This window comes from Pinus tabuliformis, chromosome 2_2 (assembly GCF_031772625.1).
Source record: "Pinus tabuliformis cultivar Carrire ecotype Pingquan chromosome 2_2, CPIR1, whole genome shotgun sequence".
Taxonomy (NCBI): Eukaryota; Viridiplantae; Streptophyta; class Pinopsida; order Pinales; family Pinaceae; genus Pinus; species Pinus tabuliformis.
Genome location: NC_142300.1, coordinates 408576019 through 408598673, shown reverse-complemented (window position 1 = coordinate 408598673; position 22655 = coordinate 408576019).

The window sequence follows — 22655 nt, the reverse complement described above, 5'->3', positions numbered from 1 at the left end:
AGATCAGTGGTATATATAGTTGTATATATTGATAATTTAATGATCAGAGGGAACAATGATGAATATATATCATCTATTTAGAAGGAATTGGACAAGTTTTTTGATATGATAAATTTAGGTTTACTTCATTATTATCTTGGAATCGAAGTCACTCAAAAACCACAAAATATTTTCATCTCTTAGAATAAATATGTTAGTAAGTTATTGAATAGATATAGTATGATAGATTTTAATCATGTTTCTACACCAATGGAGCAGAATTTGAAACTCACTTCAGAAGAAGGAAAACCATTTGAAGATCCAACAAACAACAAACATCTTGTTGGAAGTTTGATTTATTTACCTATTACTCGTCCTGATACAACCTTTGTTGTTGGAATACTTTCCATATTTATGCATCATCCTTGTGAGGAGCATTGGGTAGTAGTGAAAAGAGTTTTGGAATATTAAAGGAAACCCAAACTTATGGCATCAAATATTCCAAAGTTTTAGACTTCCATCTTGCTGGTTATTCAGATTATGATTTTGATGGAGATAAGGAGAATGAAGTCTCTACTTATGGCTATTTGATGAATCTTGGATCAAAAGCCATTAGTTGGAGATCACGCAAGCAATCTGTTCTTGTTGAATCTGCCACTGAAGCCGAATATGTTAAAGTAGCTCAAGCCACTAAGGAAATCATTTGGATTTGGAAAATACATGAATATTTGTAAGATAAACAAAAAGATTAAATTCCTCTATTTGTCGAAAACTCTTCTACAATTCAATTGACCAAGAATCCAACATTTAATGATCGAACCAAACATATCAACACTAAGTATCATTTCATTTGACATCATGTAGAGGCCAAAAAAATTCATCTCGCTCATTGTCGAACATCAAAACAAATTTTAGATATCTTTACTAAAGCATTGGGGCGTGAAAAGTTCGAAAAGTTTAGAGCTTTACGTGGTATGTCAAATGTTCCTTCAGATTAAGGGGGAAAGTGTTGTAATCCTTCAAGATTTTGTACATAATTATGATTAAGGGCTTTTACATAATTATGATTAGGGTTATAATTATAAATTAGGTATTTTCAAGTATAAATGTAACTTTCCACAATTAATAATATATAGAAATCACATTATTTTTATCATGGAATTCTCGAGACTCTCTCACACTCTACACACTCCAAAGACATCAAAACATCAAAAGTATTTCACGATACTAAATCTATAAATAAAATAATATACCAAATTTCTATCTACCAAATTCTAACCAAAATGTCTAAAAACTACAATGGTTAGACAACACCCTTTTCTACAGTCAACTTTCTGGCATTTTAAAAATGAGTCACACTCCATGATCATAAATCAAGGCTCTTGTGAAAATAGAAACAACAATTTGGCAAACCCAAAGCCCTCGCTCTAACGGCCTATATGACTATATGACTGTGCTCTATGATCTTGCAGGAAACCAAACTTGCTTAAACATTTCTTTCTTATATACATAGAGCAGAAAACCTGGAAGCAAGTCAAGAATAAAAAAAATTGCAGCCGCTACCAAAGAGAGGAGTTCCCACGAGCAGAAACATCGTCATTAACGACAACATTTCATTTTCTATTATCCAAATGTTCAGATGTCAACCCTTCATGAGACGATGGCACTGTCCAACCTCTCCGCCATATTGGAAGTGATTCGATATAATTCTGCTGGCGAAATTTCAATGGTTTCAAGTTTCAGAAATTTTTAATTGTTTTTTTTTTAATTAATAAATATTTGTTAGAAAAATAAATTTGATGCGTAAATTCTACATAATTTAAATATTCCAAAACTTTTTTAAATTCAAAAATAAATTTTCAAACATATGTATACCAAATACTATTTCAAAATTTCCAACTAAAAACTAGAAAACGTATAATACAACGAAGTTTGACTTCCTCTCAACAATTTCGCACCGCATTTGGAATCTATCATCTATTTGCAGCATAGTAAAATTTTGATTGAATAAAAAATTCTATCATTTATATCTTATAAGTAATTTTGAGTTCTTTATCCTTAGCTGGATTGTGTTCTTCTATTTATTTTTCAATTTAATATTTTTTCAATTTAATATTTTCAAATATTAATTAGTATATCCAATACCTTATAAATTTAACAAAAAACAGTGGCCATGGCTAACTATCACCAATAGCCCCTCAACCGACATTCCCCACCACACTCTTTTTTCCTATATTTATTTCTCTTCTATTTGAGAGACTGAGGCGAGCCACAAAGACGGGAACAGATAAGGTCCTAGTGAAATACAAACTGAAATATCATGTTCAATAATAAATATTTATATTTTATTTTATTCACGGTTATAATTATTTTCAAAGAAGTTTTTATTAATACTATTATAATCAATACGAAACAACAAAATAACTTCCGTAAAATGAAAACATTTAAAATGAAATGAGAGAGGCTCAAAAAATCTTCACAAAGCTATGAAGCATACCAATCAAATGAACAACCACCCTGTTAATAGTTGATGTAATATCTATTCGTCAAACATAGATCCATCCACTTATCCATATGACATACAAATTTTCAATAAAATTCTTTCTTAAATATTTAAACATAATATTTAAATAATTATAATTTCAAGTTTAAATAAGACTCAATCTGTATCCAGATGTGCTCATCTAGCTTACACTCTATGTTAATGCAATGAAATCAATATCCTCTTCTATATCTGCTTAAATCTGCCTTTCCCCTGTTACCTTAATTATTGTTGAGACCTACATATGAAACCAAACAAAAGGAAGTGTGACTGAGTTATGACCGTTGGCTATTATGATGCTATTGGCTATTATTATGATGCTATGTGCCTTGGTGTTTCCTCTATTCTCACCTATCCTTTTGTGTATCTGATGCTGGTATGCACTTGGTGGATTTGATGTTGGGCTAGCCTGAACACGTTTGTCTTCGATAAGACAAGGGAGAAAATCGATAAACAACTGAATTCATGCTCTCGAAGATTGTATCAAGTGGATTGATCCTTGAGTGCATAGATTTATTATTACCTAATGATTAATCGTTATCATCATTAACTACACCAACGACTAATGCGTCCGGAGTTATCTATTTTGCTTAGGTTTATCCTTGGACGAAGTTCTCAAACATATGGAACAACCCCACATTTCTTCTATAAGGAGAATATCTGAGTAAGTTGTGCTGATTTATATCGTGAAAAATTGGGAGGGTACTCCAGGAAGGAATCTCATGTCTTGATTCACCACCTTTCTTATAGACAATTGAATTCATGCTCTCGAGGATTGTATCAAGTGGATTGTTCCTTGAGTGCATAGATTTATTATTACCTAATGATTAATCGTTATCATCATTAACTACACCAACGACTAATGCGTCAGGAGTTGTCTATTTTGCTAAGGTTTATCCTTGGACGAAGTTCTCAAACATATGGAACAACCCCACATTTCTTCTATAAGTTGAATATCTGAGTAAGTTGTGCTCATTATCCCATGTCTTGATTCACCACCTTTCTTATGCCCATCTTACGCTTACCTGGATTCGCCTTCCAGTCTAAAAGGATGAACTTGAACACTACCTTATTGGTTTTGGAATTAAGAAATTAAACATAATCTATAGCTTTTAAGGAAAGTAGCACCTACCTTTACATTTCATGAATAGCAAACACCCGATCTAAACAGGATACATACAAACTGAAACGACCTTCATTGAGTTGCTTTCATTAAGAGATGAATGGAATTCAAATACTAGGGGCTGAATCCATGTTCACTTCTCCATTTCCTTCTTGAAAATAAAATTCCAATGTTTGGACAACTGTGATTACTAACCATGACAATAATGTTACAAAACTAGTGAAGCGAATGCAAGGACTATACTTGAATATGCAATCTAGATTGTGTATCTCCTGTTATATAGAAATTTCTGAAGAAAATGAAATATCTCGTGTTGTATAGAAATTTCTGAAGAAGATGAAATAAACACACAGTTCCATCACATCGGATGCTTAACTATGCATTGGTTGTACATTCTCGACAGCTAAAACATAATAGAAACAAATGAACCACTTGTTTGGCAATTGCTTCTTAGATTTTGCTTTAGCCAAGTCCTGCTCTCATGGCCTCAAAGTGCTAGTTTCCTTGCCGAGAAAGTAAATTTGTAAAGAATCAATGGCACATCTAATATCTTCCCCACTACTTTCAAAATACGTAATTCTTGATCGCACATTTTTGTGAGTCTATTTGGGATTACGCAATTTTCATTTATATTCTTAAATATGCTACTTATTAAATCAAGTAACGCATAATAGAGGAAGTTGTTAAAAATGCAATGTAGAAATTACTTATTGCATTTGTAGCACCACACGTCTTTGCTCAAGAACTAACTCATGGTGCTTCACCATTTCTAGCTTCAGTGAATTTAGTAATTGTTGGAGAATGAATAGACAATGCAATATTTGGAGTGCCATCACCATGAAACATGGTGGGTTTTCTTCAACTGCAGTAGACATTTTTTTCTTTAATTTCCACGTCTTTTCTCAAGAACTAATTGATGGTGCTTCACCATTTTTAACTTCACTGAATTTAGTAATTGTTGGAGAATGGGTAGACAATGCAATATTTGGAGTGCCATTTGTTGGGAATTGGATAATCCAACGCTCCCCGTTAATGGCGGTGTAGAAGGATAATTCAATGCTCCCTGTGTGTTTCGTGGCATGTGCTTAACATTAGCGATGTGTCTGTTTACTAACACTTGCGGGTTTTGGTGTAACGACAATCCTTACTCCAACAAGTGGTATTAGAGCCAAAGGTTTTGGTGTAATGACAATCGTTACTCCAACAAGTGGTATTAGAGCCAAAGGTCTCGAGTTCAAAATACACTTTGCTCAGGTTGGGGGAGAGATTGTTGGGAATTGGATAATCCAATGCTCCCCGTTAATGGTGGTGTAGAAGGATAATTCAACACTCCCCGTGTGTTTCGTGGCATGTGCTTAACAATAGCGATGTATCTACTTACTAACACCTGCGAGTTTTGGTGTAACGATAATCGTTACTCCAACACCATTACGATGAAACATGGCAGGTTTTTTCAATATTCCGTAAACATGATGTTCTTTAATTTCCATGCTTTCAAATAGAAGAGTGGATTGCATACTCAAATTGAAATCTATAACAATATATATATATATATATATATCTATATATATATATATATATATATATATATATATATATATATAGATATTGTTAGAGAGTTGTATTAGAAATGAATTAATGTAATTAGTAAAACTGAGTTACCGTAATAAAAATAAGAGGAGCGCACCGGTTTGAAGCCACCGACAGAGAAAGTCGCACAGGAGCAGACCAACCGCAATAAGAGAAATACGCACCGCCACAGCCAGAGGAGAAACCGCAGAGAAGAAAGTCGAGAAGAAACTGCTTTTCATAAATGAGAGCGACAGACACTAAAGAAGAGACTTCACCCTGTCGCTCATTGGAAAAAGAAAGTCGAAGAAAGAGACTGTTGCTGACCCATGCCAAGTAAAGTTGAGTATTTGGGAGAAGACTTCACCCACCGCTGACTGGGAAAAAAAAGTTGATCGAGGAGAAACAACCCCACGAGTAGACTTCTGGAAATTGTTCAGCCACCAAGGAAGGCCCTGATATTTTTTATTTTTGGCCGCAGAATAATATTTTGTTTTCTCAAGAATTATTTCTGAAAAGTAAATAAAAAATCTGGAGTGTAATCATCACGGTTCGGTTCTGAAAATTATTTCAGAAAATTGTTAAAATATTTTTTCCTACTTGGAGTAAGGAGTTTTTGAAGTTTCTTTTATTAGAGAAAAAGAGAAAGCCTAGAAACTAGAAGGAAGAAATGGGAAAAATAATTTGTTTGCTGAAGAATTATTTCTAAAAAGTAAATAGAAAATATGGAGTGTAATCATCACGGTTGGGTTCTGAACATTATTTCAGACAATTGTTAAAATATTTTTTTCCTGTTTGGAGTAAGGATTTCTAGAAGTTTCTGTTATTAAAAAAAAAAAGGAGAAAGCCTAGAAACTAGAAGGAAGAAATGGGAAAAACCTAGTCAGGAAAGAAATTTGAGAAAACTCTGGTTGAAAAGTTTGAACAAGGAAGCAGGAAATTTTATTCGAAGCAGAATCTTCATACTTTTTGGATGTTATTTTTTCCCTTGTAAGCCTCCCAAAGTTAGACCCAAAATAAAAATGTTATGTCTTTGTTGGGTATGACTATGTGGTGAAAGGATACAGGTTGTGGGATCCTTCTTCACGTAAGATAGTCATTAGTATAGATGTAATATTTGATGAATCTTCTTTTCTAAAAGATGATGTTGGAAAATTTGAACAGGAACAGGTATCAACAAATCAGCAAATTTAGTTGGAGACTCAACATTTTTCGGAAATTCAAAGAAGAAGAGAATTCTGAAGAAAAAGAAGATGCGAAGGAAATTGTAGAAGTCCAGGAACTAGTTCATCAACTAGTCACTCTAAGGAGGTCTATAAGGGAAAGAATAACACCCAAAAGGTATGAAGATTATGCTTCATCTATTGCACTGATTACTGAATATGGGGAGCCTTCTTGTTATCGTGAAGCAATGGATGATGCAGATAATGCAAAGAGGAAAATGACCATGAATGAAGAAATGGATTCCTTATCCAAGAACAAAACCTGGGATCTTGTACAACTTCATGAAGGGAGAAGTGTTGTCGGATGAAAATGGCTCTTCAAATTGAAGCGAAATGTTGATGGAAGTATCAAAATTATATGGCGACGCTAGTAGAAAAAGGGTATTCTCAGGTTGAAGGTATTGACTTTCATGAGATATTTTCTCTAGTCTTAAAACTTGTTTATATTTGAACCGCATTAGCAGTAACTGCATTACTTAACCTTCAGTTAGAACAGTTAGATGTTAAAACAACTTTTATTCATAAATATTTGGATGAAGGGATTTATATGGAACAACTAGAAGGTTTTGTACAAAGTCACAACAGAAGATTACTTTGCAACCTCAGGAAATCATTATATGGCCTCTGACAATCTCCTTGGTAGTGGTACAAGAAGTTTGACTTCTTCATGGTGAGCCAGAACTTTGCTAGAAGTGAGTATGATCATTGTGTATACTTTAAAAGTTTCAATGGCATATTCATTATCTTGGTCTTATATGTTGATGATATGCTTATGGCAAGAAAAAACATGCAAGAGATCACCAGGTTAAAGGCTCAGCTTTCTAGGATGTTTGATATGAAGGATCTTGGAGCTACAAAACATATATTGGTAATGGAGATACATAGAGACGAGAAAAATGGAAAACTCTAGTCATCACAACAAAAGTATGTGGAAAAATACTTGAAAAGTTTGGTATGAACAATGTGAAGCCTATTAATGTTCCATTAGCTTCCCATTTTAAGATTTCTTCAGGTTTGAGTCCTACAACTGATGAAGAAAAGAAGTATGTCTCATGTACCATATGAAAATGTGGTAGGGAACTTAATGTATGCAATGGTATCCACAAGACTTGACATTTGACATGCAGTGGGAGTTGTTATCAAGTTCATGGAAAATCCAGGAGAAGAACATTGATGAGCAGTGAAATGGGTGCTTCAGTATTTGAGAGGCACAAGTGTTCATTATATCATCTTCAATGGTAGTGAAATTTCAGTCTGTGGATATATGGATGTTGATTATGCAAGGTATTTGGACAAGAGGAGATCTACTACAGGATATGTCTTTTCTCTTGCAGGTGGAGAAATTAGCTGGATGTCAAAGCTTCAAGAAATAGTTTATTTGTCCACCACTGAAGTAGAGTATATAGATTCTTCATGTGCCTATAAAGAGGCAATCTGGTTGAAAGGTCTACTTGATGAGATTGGAAGGACACAAAAGAAAGTGAATGTATTCTGTGACATTCAGAGTTTTATTCATTTGGCTACAAATCCAACTTATCACAACAAGACTAAGCACATTGATGTGAGGTACCATTTTGTAAGGCATGTGATTGAAGGCGGTAAGGTAGCTCTCAAGAAGGTCCATACATAGGAGAACCATGCAGACAAGCTCAAAAAACTAGTTTTAGTAGAGAAGTTGCGATGGTTTTTGGATTCTCTCGGCTTGCAGAAGAGATGATGAATGGGTGTGGGAAAGGGATTAGGAAAATTGTTGTGAAGGTGGAGATTGTTAGAAATGACAACAAATTATCATTAAATGTCATTAGTAAAACTAAGTTACTATTTAGTCAGTTTTGTAACTATAGGAAATTATGTAACAAAATAATCCATATTAAATTGGTGATTTTCCGAGAGGCTTGATGTAACTTGGAGAGTCATTTTATGAACTGCAGAAAAAATAATTCCAATCCCTTTGCCCTTGGAGGTTTCCTTGACACACTGTGAGGGTTTTACCATGTAATTCCTTGTGTTTTCTTCTGTGATTCAGTTTCCTATTCTTTATGTATTTCTTTCACAATTAAATGTTAATGGGCTCTAAATACCAACAAGTTCCAGTCTAGTCATTTATTTTTCATGTCTCATATGTAATGTTATTTAATAGCTACTAAGTAATGTGAATACTTAGTCTACTCCATTTCTTATTTTGAATTTATTCTGCCTTTTTCAATCTTTAACATGGTATCAGAGGAAAGTCAACATAATACTCCAAGAGAGTACCAAAGATCAATAAGTTAAGGAGGAGGAGAAGCCAATTACGAAGAAGGAGCTCTTGTTAAGAATCTGGTTGTTGTGTAGCCAATGAAGCATGGCCAAGAAGCGAGGGAAAAATGGATGGTTATTAGATTGTTGACAGATCCACCAGTCAAAGTCATAACTTTTTTTAAGAAGGACAAGTTATCTGAGTGGTAGTGCAGTATATGAAGCCACTCTACATGCAGAAACAACCTTTCATGAAAGTGCTATGAATTCATAGCTGAAAAAGATTGAGGGTGACCCACCAACTAATGCAACCAAGGCCGGACATGAGGCAGACCTTTCACATGAACCTTGCTATAATAACCGTTGCACTCGTTCGAACTGATCCATGAGTGTTGTATGTGTTATATTACCTTGTATGTTGTGACTACTGCATCTGACTAACCTGCTCCACCGGAAGCTGTGTATGTCATGTGCGTTGTGTGTTCCTAGCTCAGTTAGGACCGATCCCTTTCAACCTGGAACTCACTGTCACTCTCATCTCAACCCACTTGTGTTAGAACCTCTCCTACACCTTCCTTGAATCACTGCAGCAGTCACACCCTTGCTATTGACAAAGTTATCTTACTTTCCTCTGTGCGACATCGTGATCAAGGGATTGCTTTATGACCCACTGCTGGGACTCCTACACCAAATGGTCTGAGGTTTGATTAGGACTTCTTACCGGGGAGATCCCCTTACATGTTGGCAGGCCCAACACCGTCAACATTTTGGCACTAGAAGGAGGGCCAGATGACAAGATGATTCCTCACATCTGTTTTGAATCTCTACACATCTATCATGACTCATTACCAAGATGGTCTTTGGAATATATGTCTTATGGAAATGATTTCATCATCTCAGAACAGCTTGCGGATAACTTGTCTTATAAAACATTTGATAGTGGAGGCTATGTACCCTTGGTAAGGCAGGCGGTCAGTGTTGTAGGCACATGCAAAACACATGAATTCTGTGAAGAATACATGAGCTATGCACTATTCATCTACACACTTAGAGGGCACCCATGCACTGGTGTGCCACGCCGCCTGGAAACTCTATTCATTCTCTTTCTCATATGGTCACAGAGATAAATCGTGCTTTCAATCACTATAACTATAAAGCACTCAACAAAGAAAATATAAAATTACAAAAAGCACCTGATGAATCCATTGAACAGTTTCACATATGCTTTTGTAATCTTACATACCAATTCTGGAAAATGAAATTGATTGAAAATTTCTTGATGGAAGATTTGAGTATCTTCTTCACATATTTGAACCCCGCTTAGCACACTTTGGTGATGAAGTTGCACAATCATAGGTAGGCACAGTTGTTGTCACAAGTGTCTGTCCACCTTCATCTCATCAAATAGCTCCACCACTGCAGAGTGATGTGGGTGATCATGCACACACCTCGGTTGAACTGTCACATCTTCCCACCCCACCTGCTCTTGAGATTTGCATAGATTTGGCTTGCAAGCCTGTTGGTTGTCACGTGGAATCATTCCCTCGACCTCCATCCTTGCGTTCTGCTGATCCTATGGATTGTACTATCTTGTGTTCTCCCATTACGGACTCCTCACCTGTTGTGAACGAGGATCAAGCTATTGACAGAGTTGGTGTTATGCAGCCAACCTGTGCCATCATTCATGATGAGTGTGTGCATGAATATAAAGAAGAGCCTGCTGTGAAGGATGACTGCCTTCTAGCCGCACCTCATCCGCTTCATCCTAACATCCCTTGTGATTCTACCACTGTTGATTTCCCCTGTGAAAATTCATTTCCGGATGCTTCCACTTTCGATCATTCACAGGACACAGTTGATGTCATTCTGTCATTATAGTGCGGAGAGGACACATGTTCCTCAGAAAATCTGATCAATTGGTCATTTATCTTTCTTGAAAACACAGAGGGTGAACATATTTGCTTCTCATCTACCCCTCTTCCTAATTCATCAAATCATGAGGATGCCAACGAACATCCTGAATTTTCTAATCTTGGTTGTCGTGATCTATTCACTTCCTCATCTGATCACGATGTTGATTCAACCTTTATTAATCTATGCAAGACACTGGACTACGATGATCTATCTTTCAATGAGGTCGAAACCCTCTAGAATATTGAGGAACTTCAGCTCGAGTTGATGGTTATGTCACGCCCTCGCTGTCCGAAGGTAGGTTTCACTTCCAGTTAGGAAATTGATGAAACACTCAAGGCTCCTCATCATTCTCTACTTTTCATTGAAGATCAACCAAAGACCCATATTTCGCTTCCTCGACTTGGACTACATGATCCTATCACTCATGCATTTGAAGAATATTACACAGCAAGCACACATGCACAACACTAGTGGTCTACCTTTCTCACATGTGCTTGCATGTCATAGTCAAGAGGATGCATACACTCAACATCTGCACACAGTGCAGCACAACATCATGGCAGCACCACATAATGCATGTCATGCACTTTCACTCATCTCTGTTCTGTGGTCACTTGTAAGCTCGGAGTGTGTTTGTCTTCATTGTTATATCTTTCTTGTTTACTGGTTCACACAATTGTCTTGTTCGCAAACCATGCCTTCACCAACATGGGTCAACCAATGCACCGGTGGCTACATTAGAAGTATCACTTCACGTGAAATGACCCATGCATTTTTAGCTTAGGAGTAGGAGCACTTTTTTCTTTTGAGCTGTTTGCTTGCATGGTTGTTTGCTTATATGATTTGTTTCTTTGTTTGTCTGCTTTCTTGTTTGCTTACTTGCTTTGCTTTCACTTTTTCTTCTGCTTTTGCTCTGCTTTGTTGTTTTTTAGTTTTCTTGTTTTGCTTCATAGGATAGTTTTGCATGAAACCATGTATGACTCTTGAAGCAAGATGGGTAAAGTACAAGAGGCCTTTTGTCGCTACCACTACTTGGTTATTTATGATCCAACCTCTGTATGAATAAATTGTTACTTTCAGTCCATGATATGTCGATGGAAAATACATACTGTTCGAAGTGAACCTTCGTGAAAACACAATGCTTGCACGCTAACTAGTGTCACCTACTCTAGTCGGTTGTTTTTAGGTTAACTGTTGTCAACTCAGTCAAGTAGAGTAAGGTGGTGGGGGAACCTTAACAGACACATCAGAGGTATAATAAACTACTTCTCTACAGGAACAACCTCTTCAGCTCTCAATAAGTCAGCATCCCTTTTCTAATGAATAAGTGCTATGCATAGTTACAAAAATGAAAAAAGTTAAAAAAAAAAATGAAAAATGAATAATGTGAAAGAAGAGAAAAGCTTCCTACGTAGAGTGGTGATGCAAGTAACTCTGTCACAGTACTGTCTAGGCCTGCTAGCAGCGAAGCAACACCACAGATGAAACCAAGACTCTGACAACTATAATGCTTGTGCAACAATATAGCCTTCAACCCCAATCAAAACAACTATGTTGCCTTGGCTTGGAATGTGTGTCAATCGACCAAGAGCTTGGTAGATGCTACATCTTACAATCAAGCTAGTGTGGAAACCAAGAGGAGTTGAGAACTGAAGAATACTTCTGGAGGTGTTAGACTTGCTTTTCACAAATAAGGTCCATTAAAAGAGCTGGATTTCTACCAGAGTGTCGTCAAGTGTTGTAGTGACCACAACCACCCTCCAAAATTTTTCCTTAGCTTCATTTTGGAGCCTCCCTTCCAACCTTCACATCAACATGCCTTGCTTCGTCAAGTTCACCAGCTTCAGTGTTTTGCTTGCACAAAGGAAGCCTATAAATCTTAGCTTGATGCATTCCCCTCACAGGTTGTTCACCTGGACTTGATCCAGCTACAAGCTGAGCAATTTCCCCTAGAAGATTGCGCATTTCTGGAGTGCAACTAGCCTTCCCTCCAAAAATTGTGCAATCCTGTCTGGCTGCCTGCTGGGCTCCAGGATTGTGAAATCTTGCCAGTCAACACTCCAAGCAGCAATTGCGCAACTTTCCCCACCAGTGCTACTTAGCCCAAAATTTGTGCAAATCTGGGCAGCAATCAGCTGCTCTTCTTAGAAATTGCATAAATCTCCTGGGCAGTCAGCCTAGCTCCTAGCCAGAAATGCACATTTCCTACAAGTAGTCGAACAACCTCTTCCATGTGTAGCTGAGTTGATCTGTTCCCTTTGAGACCGAGAAAAACATACTTGCATGCATGGGCTACTTCTCCCAAGGTAGCATGCAAAGACATCGCTTGTTTCAAGGATCTATGTTTAGTAGTCGGAGGTAACATGCAAGGATCATTTCTGAAACCTCCCACCAAGTGTCGCTTTCTCTAGATTTGTGGCATGTGCATCACAACCTCGATGTTGTCAAAACTCATGAACCAGATGCTACAGAGCTCATTCGTCACATCAACCTTGTAGCTCTGACATCCCACATCACATCTAGGTGCAGTCAGCACACTCAGCTCAGTTGTTTTGGGGCAATCCTACTTCCAATGCCTTGTGTTGCATTTATGTTGATTTTTGTGTTTTCACTTGTATGAGTATTATTTGCTTGATTTATTTGAACACTTGTTGTCCTTTACATGTATATTAGCTTGTCCTAGCATCATTTCAGTTTTCGTCAACATCTCACTGTTGTCGCATGCATGAAAATATTTTTCGCGAACAATTGTTGATTCAGTGACTCACCTCACCCACATGCATGTTGTCCCATTTTTAGAATCTGTCATTCATCATTTGCATGCATGATCATTCACTTATGCTTACACTCAGTATCAGCATGAATTCGCACTCACATTCACTTTCAATTGCTCGTTGGTGACTCTGGCCAACCTCGGCTTGGACTCTGCCTCACCAAGCGCCTCACCAAGACATCATTGTGCAATCCTAAGAGGGAAGGCTTTGCCTTCCTCTTTAGAAATGCACATTTCTACCCAGTAGATGTTCCCTAGGACTGCTTTGCGTAATCCCGAGGGACAGTGACTGCTGGCCAAGAAAATTGTGCAATGTAGTCGCTAAGTCTACATCCATTGCCAGTTGAGATTGCACATTGCACAATTCCAGCACTCAGTAGCCAGATTGGACTGTGCATTATGTAATTCAATAGTCATTCAGCCTCCCAGCTGATGAGACTATGCCTTTTGAGGTCTTGTCAGTCGGTATCCCGATCGAAATTGGGCAACCTTCATGATCAATTAGACAGGTATGTTGCAAGTTAGTTCTCAAGTTCGTTTTGGTTTTCAACTGACAAATTTCTTGCCATGAGTGTTTCCATGTCTCCAGGTATTGCAAGTATTCATCTTCCTCTCAATAGTGCACGTACAATGGTTTCCAAGAGAGTGGAGTTGAAGACACTGTTCAGAGCACACTTGGAGATGCAGTCAATCAAGTATCTATAAGCTTGCCTACTCACGAAGATATCAAGTTGTTTGTAGACAAGAACATCAAGATATAATAGCAAGCAGCATCATGAAGAACAGCTGAAGGCAGCATACTGAAAATAGTGAATACAACAAACGTAGTGAATGCAGCGAACATAGCGAATGCAGCTGATGCAATAAATGGAAGAGGAAGGTTATTGACAACACAGAGGTGCAACAAAGTTGTAAGATCAAGCAGATCCATTGATAATGAAAGCAACCTTGTAGACTCAGGCTATGAGGTGATGCCATGACATGAATATCGTGCAAAGACAGAGAATGGAACAGAGAAGGAGTTGCATGTGCTAAAGCAATAAATCGGGAAGAACATGAATTTGCACAGACAGACGAATGAGTTGTAGCAGGAACCGGAACAATAGTGGGAGAAACATGCGCTCAGCGATGAAACTGCACTCGTACAAGTTAATGATCCATCCCAGCAGCTGACACAGAGTAAACATGGTTAGCAGTGTTGTTAATCACATGCAAGGGATTCAGCGGAATGCAGGCCATTGTGCGTACGTGTACAATCCAACCCATTCAACACACTCACCAAGGTGAAGACAAGAAGCAAGTCCAACTGGAGTTGAACATATACTTTGGCAAGTTGATGTGCATGACCACCAACACACACTTGAAGATCAACATGGACACTATGCATTAGTATGTTATCGGTCTAGTTGCACCTAAGAAGATCATGTGCATGTTAATGGATGAGTTGGATGAATGGGTCGAACCAATGCACCAGTTTCAACATAGGTAAGAGTTGGCTTCCGAAAGATGTCACCATGAGGTGCATGCATACCATCAAGGATGACCAAGCTTGGCATCATCTCACCACCTTCACCATCACAAGCATGTCAAAGAGTTGGTCTCATCACAGTGGACCAAGTGTTAGTGCTGTCTTGCAAGGTTTGCTCAAGTGATGTTGTCTCACATGAGTACATGTGCATTGTAATGTTGAGTCATCTCAAGTGTAAGTCAAGTGTCAATAGTTAGATATAATAGTCATAGAGTATGTGAAGAGTCATGAGGGTAGTTGAACTGTCAAAAAGGGTAATGTCAAGGGTCACCTCATATTTTTCTATAAATAGTCCCTCATAACTCATTGTATAGGCCTTTGGTTAGCCAAGATTCTAATAAGACTATCTTGGAAAGAGCTTGGACAATATTGTAATCTGCCTTGGCTTCTCCACTGCATGAAGTTGGTTCATCTCTTCGGAGGAGCAGGCGGATGTGGCTGTAACGTTCCACTGTTTAGGCTAGCGGGTTTACATGGATGTATTGTATGATGGGAACTTACACTCCTTTATATAATAAGAGCCAACATGTTTTCACACATGTATTGTATTTGTTGTAAGATTGATCTTTAACACTTGTAGTGCATGTTGATTTAGCCTATGTTCTACATCTGAACTAATTCCTTTGTTGTAATATATAACCTATTAATGGAAATGTGTTGTATATGGTGTTAATGTTTCCCCGTCCGTGTTGAGTGCTCTTCCGGACATCAACAGATCTTTCACATGAACCTTGCTGTAACAATTGTCACACTTGTTCAGGCTGATCCGTGAGTGTTGTACTTGTTATCTTACCTTGTATGTTGTGACTACTGCGTCTAAGTGGACTGCTCCGCTGAACATTGTGTATGTCATGTGTGCTCCTAGTGGAGTTGGGACTGACCCCTTTCAACCTAGAACTCACCTTCACCCTCATCTCAACCCGCCTATGGTAGAAACTCTCAACACCTTCCTTGACTCACTTCAGCAGTCACACCCTTGCTACTGACAGAGTTATCTTACTTGCCTCTGTGTGACATCGTAGTCAAGGCATTGCTTTACGACCCACTGTTGGGGCTCCTACACCAAACGGTCTGAGGTCTGATTGGGACTTCTTACTAGGGAGATCCCCTTACATGTTGGCGGGTCCAACACCGTCAACACTCTCTCAACCATTTAAATGACAGTTCAAATAAAGGACACTGCCAAATTGATAAATATTCTAGTCCCTACATCCTCATGAACACTAGTGGTAAGTTTTCCCTCTAGACATCATTAAGGATGACCTTAATAATATTGTTTCTCTTTCTGTTTGAACAGTCTTAAAAGGCACTTTTCACTGAGAAAACACACGAATTGATATAGATTCCAAAAATTTCATTTTCAAGACAGTTTTTAAAACATAATTCTATGTTTCTAAATGTCAATTCTCTATCATTTTATTTTGTATTTGGTATTGTTGTAGTCAACTGAAAACCATCTACTTTTTCCCCAGTGAATAGAGGATATTATTTGAGACAACTCAAAAACAACACTTGAAGAATCAATTATTTATTGGATGTGATAGTCTTCCATGATATCTTAAATGTATAGATGGAGTAGAGCAGTATGATTAGAAGATATGGTAGTAGCTGCTACTATAGTTATTGTGGCAGTAGCATTTTGTGTATGCCACATCGGAATTGCCAGTTTTAGCTATAAATTCCATGTTTGTTCAAACACTTTTGTAATCGGAGACTTTATATCATTTGAACTTGGAGTTTTGGGGTTTTGGACAAAGTCTAATGGTTTTAAAATGGATTTGTCAAAAAATATTAAAATAATAGTTAAAATCAAATGTCAAAGTAGTTTGTTAAATATGCATAATAGATAATCAAATTTAATAAGCTTATATATAATTAGAAATTGTTTTTAAAAGTGTAAAGGTACATTAAATGAACATAATATTTGGGAGGATCATTTGGCCACAAATACAGGCTATTATTGAATACATCATCAAATTTTCCAATGCAAAGTCTACAAGGAAAACACCCTGCTCACATCCTATACATGAGCACAAATTGTTGAAAAACCTTGTCCCAAATCTGTCACAGCCAATTATTTATGTTTTGTCTACCACACACTACCAAAGTTAAATAAAAATAATACATTTCAATGCAGAAATTAAATAAAATAATACATTTATAAAATTGGTTAGTAAAATACTCATAATATTTAGTAAAAATAAAAGATTATTTTATTAAAAAACTAGTTAACCTTTAAATTTTGAAAGATATAAAAAAAATTACAAATATTATTTAATATTGATGCATCACATTTGAAAATACCTCAATTTAATTATTCATAAATGTTTTGAATATCTTAATCAGAATACCTGTGCTTTATATGGTTTTCATGTAGTTTCACAGGAAACATAGATAATAAAACAACCCAAGAATATTTTTACTTCTTGATTTCACATGGATAACAGAAAAACCCAAGAATATTTTTACTTCTTGATTTCACATGGATAACAGAAAAACCCATCAATATTTTCACTTCTTAATTTCACATGCCACATACGTGAAGGTAGTATATCAGAAATAATTCTGAAAATGATTGACAATGATAAATTCATGCGACTTCGCTATTAGTTTTTATCTAAATTTTTTTCCCTTCATTACATCACGTTCATTTCTAAACCAGCTAATGAGCTCCTACACTATGTTTGAAAAGCCAGAATTCTCACTCCTCCTAACTCGTTCATTCATTTAGAAGGTTTCTTTGAAAAGTAATCGAAGTAAATTCACCAGCACTCTTTGATATTTCTTATACCTTTTTTTAGATAAGCGGTCTCCCATGATACATACCATGTTTTTATGTTCAAAAGGTTGAACATGGTAGAAATATTGAACCCATACTACCCCTTGTTGATGAGGGAATATGAGTTCAAAAATTGAATTGACATTTCAACAAATATTTTCCTAATTTTGAATTTTTATTGACCACAATTCTGAACATATTTGAATATGCTTAATTCGCTTTGCCAAACTGAATAAGGGTTTTATGAAATTTGTTGCAGACACAATTTTTTATAAATTGCATTGCCACAGATGTTGAAATAGGATCCAAGTGAATCATAACATCAAGGGTGGTTGAATTAAACAACGTAGCTGGACAACGACAAAGACAATACGAAAAGTAATGAATAATATTGTCACAATTACATTGACTAAATTGGTCAGTGGAATCGTGCAAGAATAAATAAAATTTTCACCAAAATGTGAAGTTGTCGGGGATTGGTTCCTATTTTTTAGGTATCAGTTCTACTTCTCCTTGCTATGATTTAAACTTATATATTCTGATTTTAATAGTGAAATTGTAGGGTGTTTTGTGCTTTGGGCAATCTCTAGGTGCAACTTGCTCACCTGAGAGCTACAAGTTTGAGATTATAAGTTTTGTCTACCTTCATTTTTAACATGGTACCAAAGCCTTGTAATTGACTTCCCTTGGTGGGAGAAAGTGTCTAGAGATGATCTAAAGTGTGGAGTTATGGTGGTTGGTGAGAGACACATTTTGTTTTCTTCTCTCATACATACCTGCGGTGGCATAATTCATTCCAGAGATCATAGTGTGTGGATGGATACGTAGATAGTGAACCTGTGAGCATTGGTGCTTTATCAGATTGGGCACCAAGTTGGATCTGTGTTATGTGGTTTTATTACATCAGAGGCCGAGCACAGGGAGTTCAGCACAGGTGTAATCGTGGTAGTGTGGCCACTAAATGAAATCATACATCCCTGGATCAGCGCATATATTGACCTGAATCTCGCGCTAGTCAAAGGATGTCAAAGAAGGGAGAAGCGTAGCTGTTACCATAGTTATGTGTTGATTGGCCTTGCCTTAGAAGGACTTTCATCAGCGCGGGCAGTCAACATGATAGCACTGCACCAAATACCATGCTAGTCGATGTGTTGAGTTGAATGTATGTTCTTGTAGCATCATGCTTGAAGTGGCAACCTCATCGAGTCGAACTGTAGACTCTTGCGTGGGCACTGTGGAAAATATATACATAATTAGGAAATATATGCATAATACCACAAAAGGTTAACCAACGTGAGAGAAATTTATCCAAATGATCCTTTGCAGTGTGGTCAAGTTCTGTGGGAGTTATTGGTGGCCCGAAGCATCTGTGTTATAGATCGCAGGTGTTATTGGTGGCCTAAAGCCAGGTGTTATTAGTGTTATGTGCGTTGTTTTTGGTGGCCCGAAGACAATTTTGAGTGGAAAAACAGTTCAGAACGGTAGCAAAGATAGATCACATAGTTTTCTGAAAGTGTGGTGGATTCCAAGTGGTGCCTCCACATAGGATCAAAAAGGTGCATTCCTGTGAGTTTTCTGATCACGTGGTTTGATTGGGGTGGTACAAAAGGTTTGTTGCACGAGGTATAGCGTGATGGAAGAATTTGGTAGAGGAAGATCACTACATTGATGTTCGATGCGATGAGTTGGTAGAACGTATTGGACCATTGGCAAACTGGTTCAGAAGTGAACTGGATCAAGATCGTGTGTTTGGTGGCTGAGAATGCATGTCGAGATCATAATATCTGATTACAACGAGATCTCTTCCCCAGATCATTATGTTGATGATGAGGTAGATCATGTATTTTCAAGATAGAGATCACTTTGTTGGTTCAACTACTGTGGCATCAGACTGTTTATTTGATCCATAGATCAACCTATAATTATGAACAATTGTATGGCAGAGGCATACCTGAGCGAGAGTAACAAGATCGATTTGTTAAATTATTCAAACTGGGAATTCAAATTACAGACACTGCTTGAGGGGAAAAGTGCATGGGTGATCACAAATGGGGATGAATTGAAGCTTCTATAGTTGGAGTTGAAACAATGACAACAATTCAGGATTGCAAGAAAAGGGAGAACAAAGAAAAAGTGTTGTTGAAATTATCAGTGAAATATTGCATTATCCCTCACATCAAAGAGTGTAAATCAACAAATGATATTTGGGTAATTCTCAAGGATTTCTACGAGGTAAAGAATACAAATCTCTTATTGTTCTTGAAGAGAAAGGTTATCTCCATTAAAATGGAGGAGAATGAATCAGTCGCTACTTTCATCTCTCAGATAAAAGAGCTTATGACACTTTTGGTGACATAGGGGAGAAAGTGAAGAACATTGATCTTGTCATGATTACCATGAATGGTATGACTGATGATTATCAGATGTTTATTACAGGCTTAAACGTGAGGGAGAAAGTCCCCAATTTTGAAGAATTTCTAGGGATCTTGATGTAAGAGGAAGAGAGGTGGATGACTTTGAAACCCTAGAATTCAAATCTCACATTAAAGGCGAAGAAAAAACCTTTCAGAGGGAAACCACGTGCAAGACAGAAAGCCAGAGGTATACCACAAATAAAGCCACCTTATGATACGTCTTTGACCAGAAATGATTCAGGAACCAAGTGTTTTTACTGTGGCAAATATGGTTACTTTGCTCCAAATTGCTTTTCCTAGATTTGTGACATGCACGTCACAACCTCGATCTTATAAAAATTCTTCAAGTGGACACTGTAGAGCTCATTCCTCACATTGACCTTGCAGCTCTAGCATCCCACATTTCATCTAGGAGTCATCGGCACATTCAACTTAGCTGTCTTGGGATAAGCCCGCTGCTCATGACTTGCACTACGTTTCTGTCACTTTTTGTGATTCGCTTTGTGTGAACGTTGTCTGCTTGATTTCAATAAGCACTTGTTGTCAATTTCATGCATACTAGCTTGTACTAGCACTATTTCAGTTTTCATTTGCATCTCACTGTTGTCACATGCGTGACACTGTTTTGCACAGATGGTCACCGTTGTGGTGAATCTCTTCACACACATGCATGCTTTCCCATTTTCCGAATCGTGTACTTGTTGTTTGCATGAATGAACATTCACTCTGATTTGCACTCATATCACCATGCATTCAGACTTCTCATGTTTTGAGTTGCTCGTCGGTCGGAATGGGCTGCCTTTGCCCGGACCATGCATTGCTCGGCCAACATTGCACATTTCTGAAAGTGAAGGCTCTGCATTCCCTCCATAAATTACACAAGCCTAGCCATGCACTGACCTCCAGACTTGCATTGCACAATTCTTGGAGGTAGTGTTCCATTAGCCCTAGAAAATACGAAATGAAGTTTGCTGGTTGCATGACACTGCACACTGAAATTGAGCATTGCGCAGTTTCAGTCCTCAATAGGCCAGGCTGGACTGTGAATTGCGGAGTTCCAGCAATCAGTCAGCCTCCCAACAACCCAAACTATGCATTGTGCAGTTAGTCTCCCGACCTCCCGTTGGAAATAGCGTAACCTTCATGATCAGTCACACAAGTATGTTGCAAGTTAGTTCTCAAGTTTGTTTTCATTTTCAACTGACCTATTGCTTGCCATGAGTGTTTTTATGCCTCTAGGCATCAAATATGTTCATCTGTCTCTCAACAGCATAAGAAAAATGGAATTCAGGAGGGAAAATTTATAGGACACCGTTGAGAGCACAACGAGGTTTGCAGCCAAGCAAGTGTCTATGAGCTTTCCTACCTGTTAAGACATGAAGTTGTTCATAGACAAGGACATGAAGATATGACAACAATAGCATCACAACAAGCAACACCATGAACAACAGTGGAAGGCAGCATACCTATCACGCCCCCAGGTAGTGGTAGTCTTTCAACTGCTCTTGGTGAGGTGCGACACCACTGAACACTTTCTTTTCACCAATACTTATGTTCATGGACTACGCCTAACCATATGTCCTACTTAGTTTGTGTTTCTCAACCAAGTAATTATTATTTTTCCTTTATACCAATGAACACCCATACACATTCATTATCATCAGCAATTATACAAGAGAACACAATTGCACAGTATAAAGGGAGGGGCAACTCCCTGAACAATGAGTCTGCCCGAATAATATATTATACAATATTTCAATGTTACAAAGCTTTACAAGTATACTTGGGAAATACCAAGTTTCATACTTAGCCAAATTTATAACTTTGTCACACCTCCGTGTGATAACCAAGATCCTTTGCCCAAGTCAGGTGGGTGCGCCCTCAAACGCGCTGCCAACCAAACATCACAACTGAACCTTCGCACGATGGGCAGGTGACTTCACCCGAGTCCCTATCTTCCACCTCCGCGTTTGTCTTCGCACGATGGGCGGGCGCTCACCCGAGCTATCCAAGAACCCGTGCCAACCAAGCGCCTGGCGCCTTCAGCTGTGCACCGGCCTTTACCTTCGTTCCAAGACTCGCGGTACCTAAACGAGCTGCCTAAGGTTGGGCGCATACGAACTGTGCCTTACCTTCTTGTTGCGGCCCTTTAACCTTTGCACTTCTTCATAGAAGACTCGCTTGAGCTTGAAAGATTGCCGTCCAAATGAAACTCCATTGCATGTTATTTATACGGTGCATTGGGCAAGTCTTGGCTGCAAAAGTCGACTTGCCAACGCCCTCACATATTATTTGGTGCTTGCCTTTGTGTTGGTCAGCCAACACTTCAACGCACATCCTCGACAATATATGAGGTTAGCCCGTGGGTTGAGCCTTCACTCCCCATGCTTATAAACCTTTGCTCGTCCTCCTTTCATGTGTATTATAACATATCCTTTGTGCACTTTGTCAAGGACTCACACTTCGCACTTTTCTCCAACCTTCGTTCATCACCGAACTCGGCCACACATCAGGTGGGTGTGCCAAGGAACTGCAGGTCCTTACATCCTCCTCCACGTGAAATCATTGTCGTC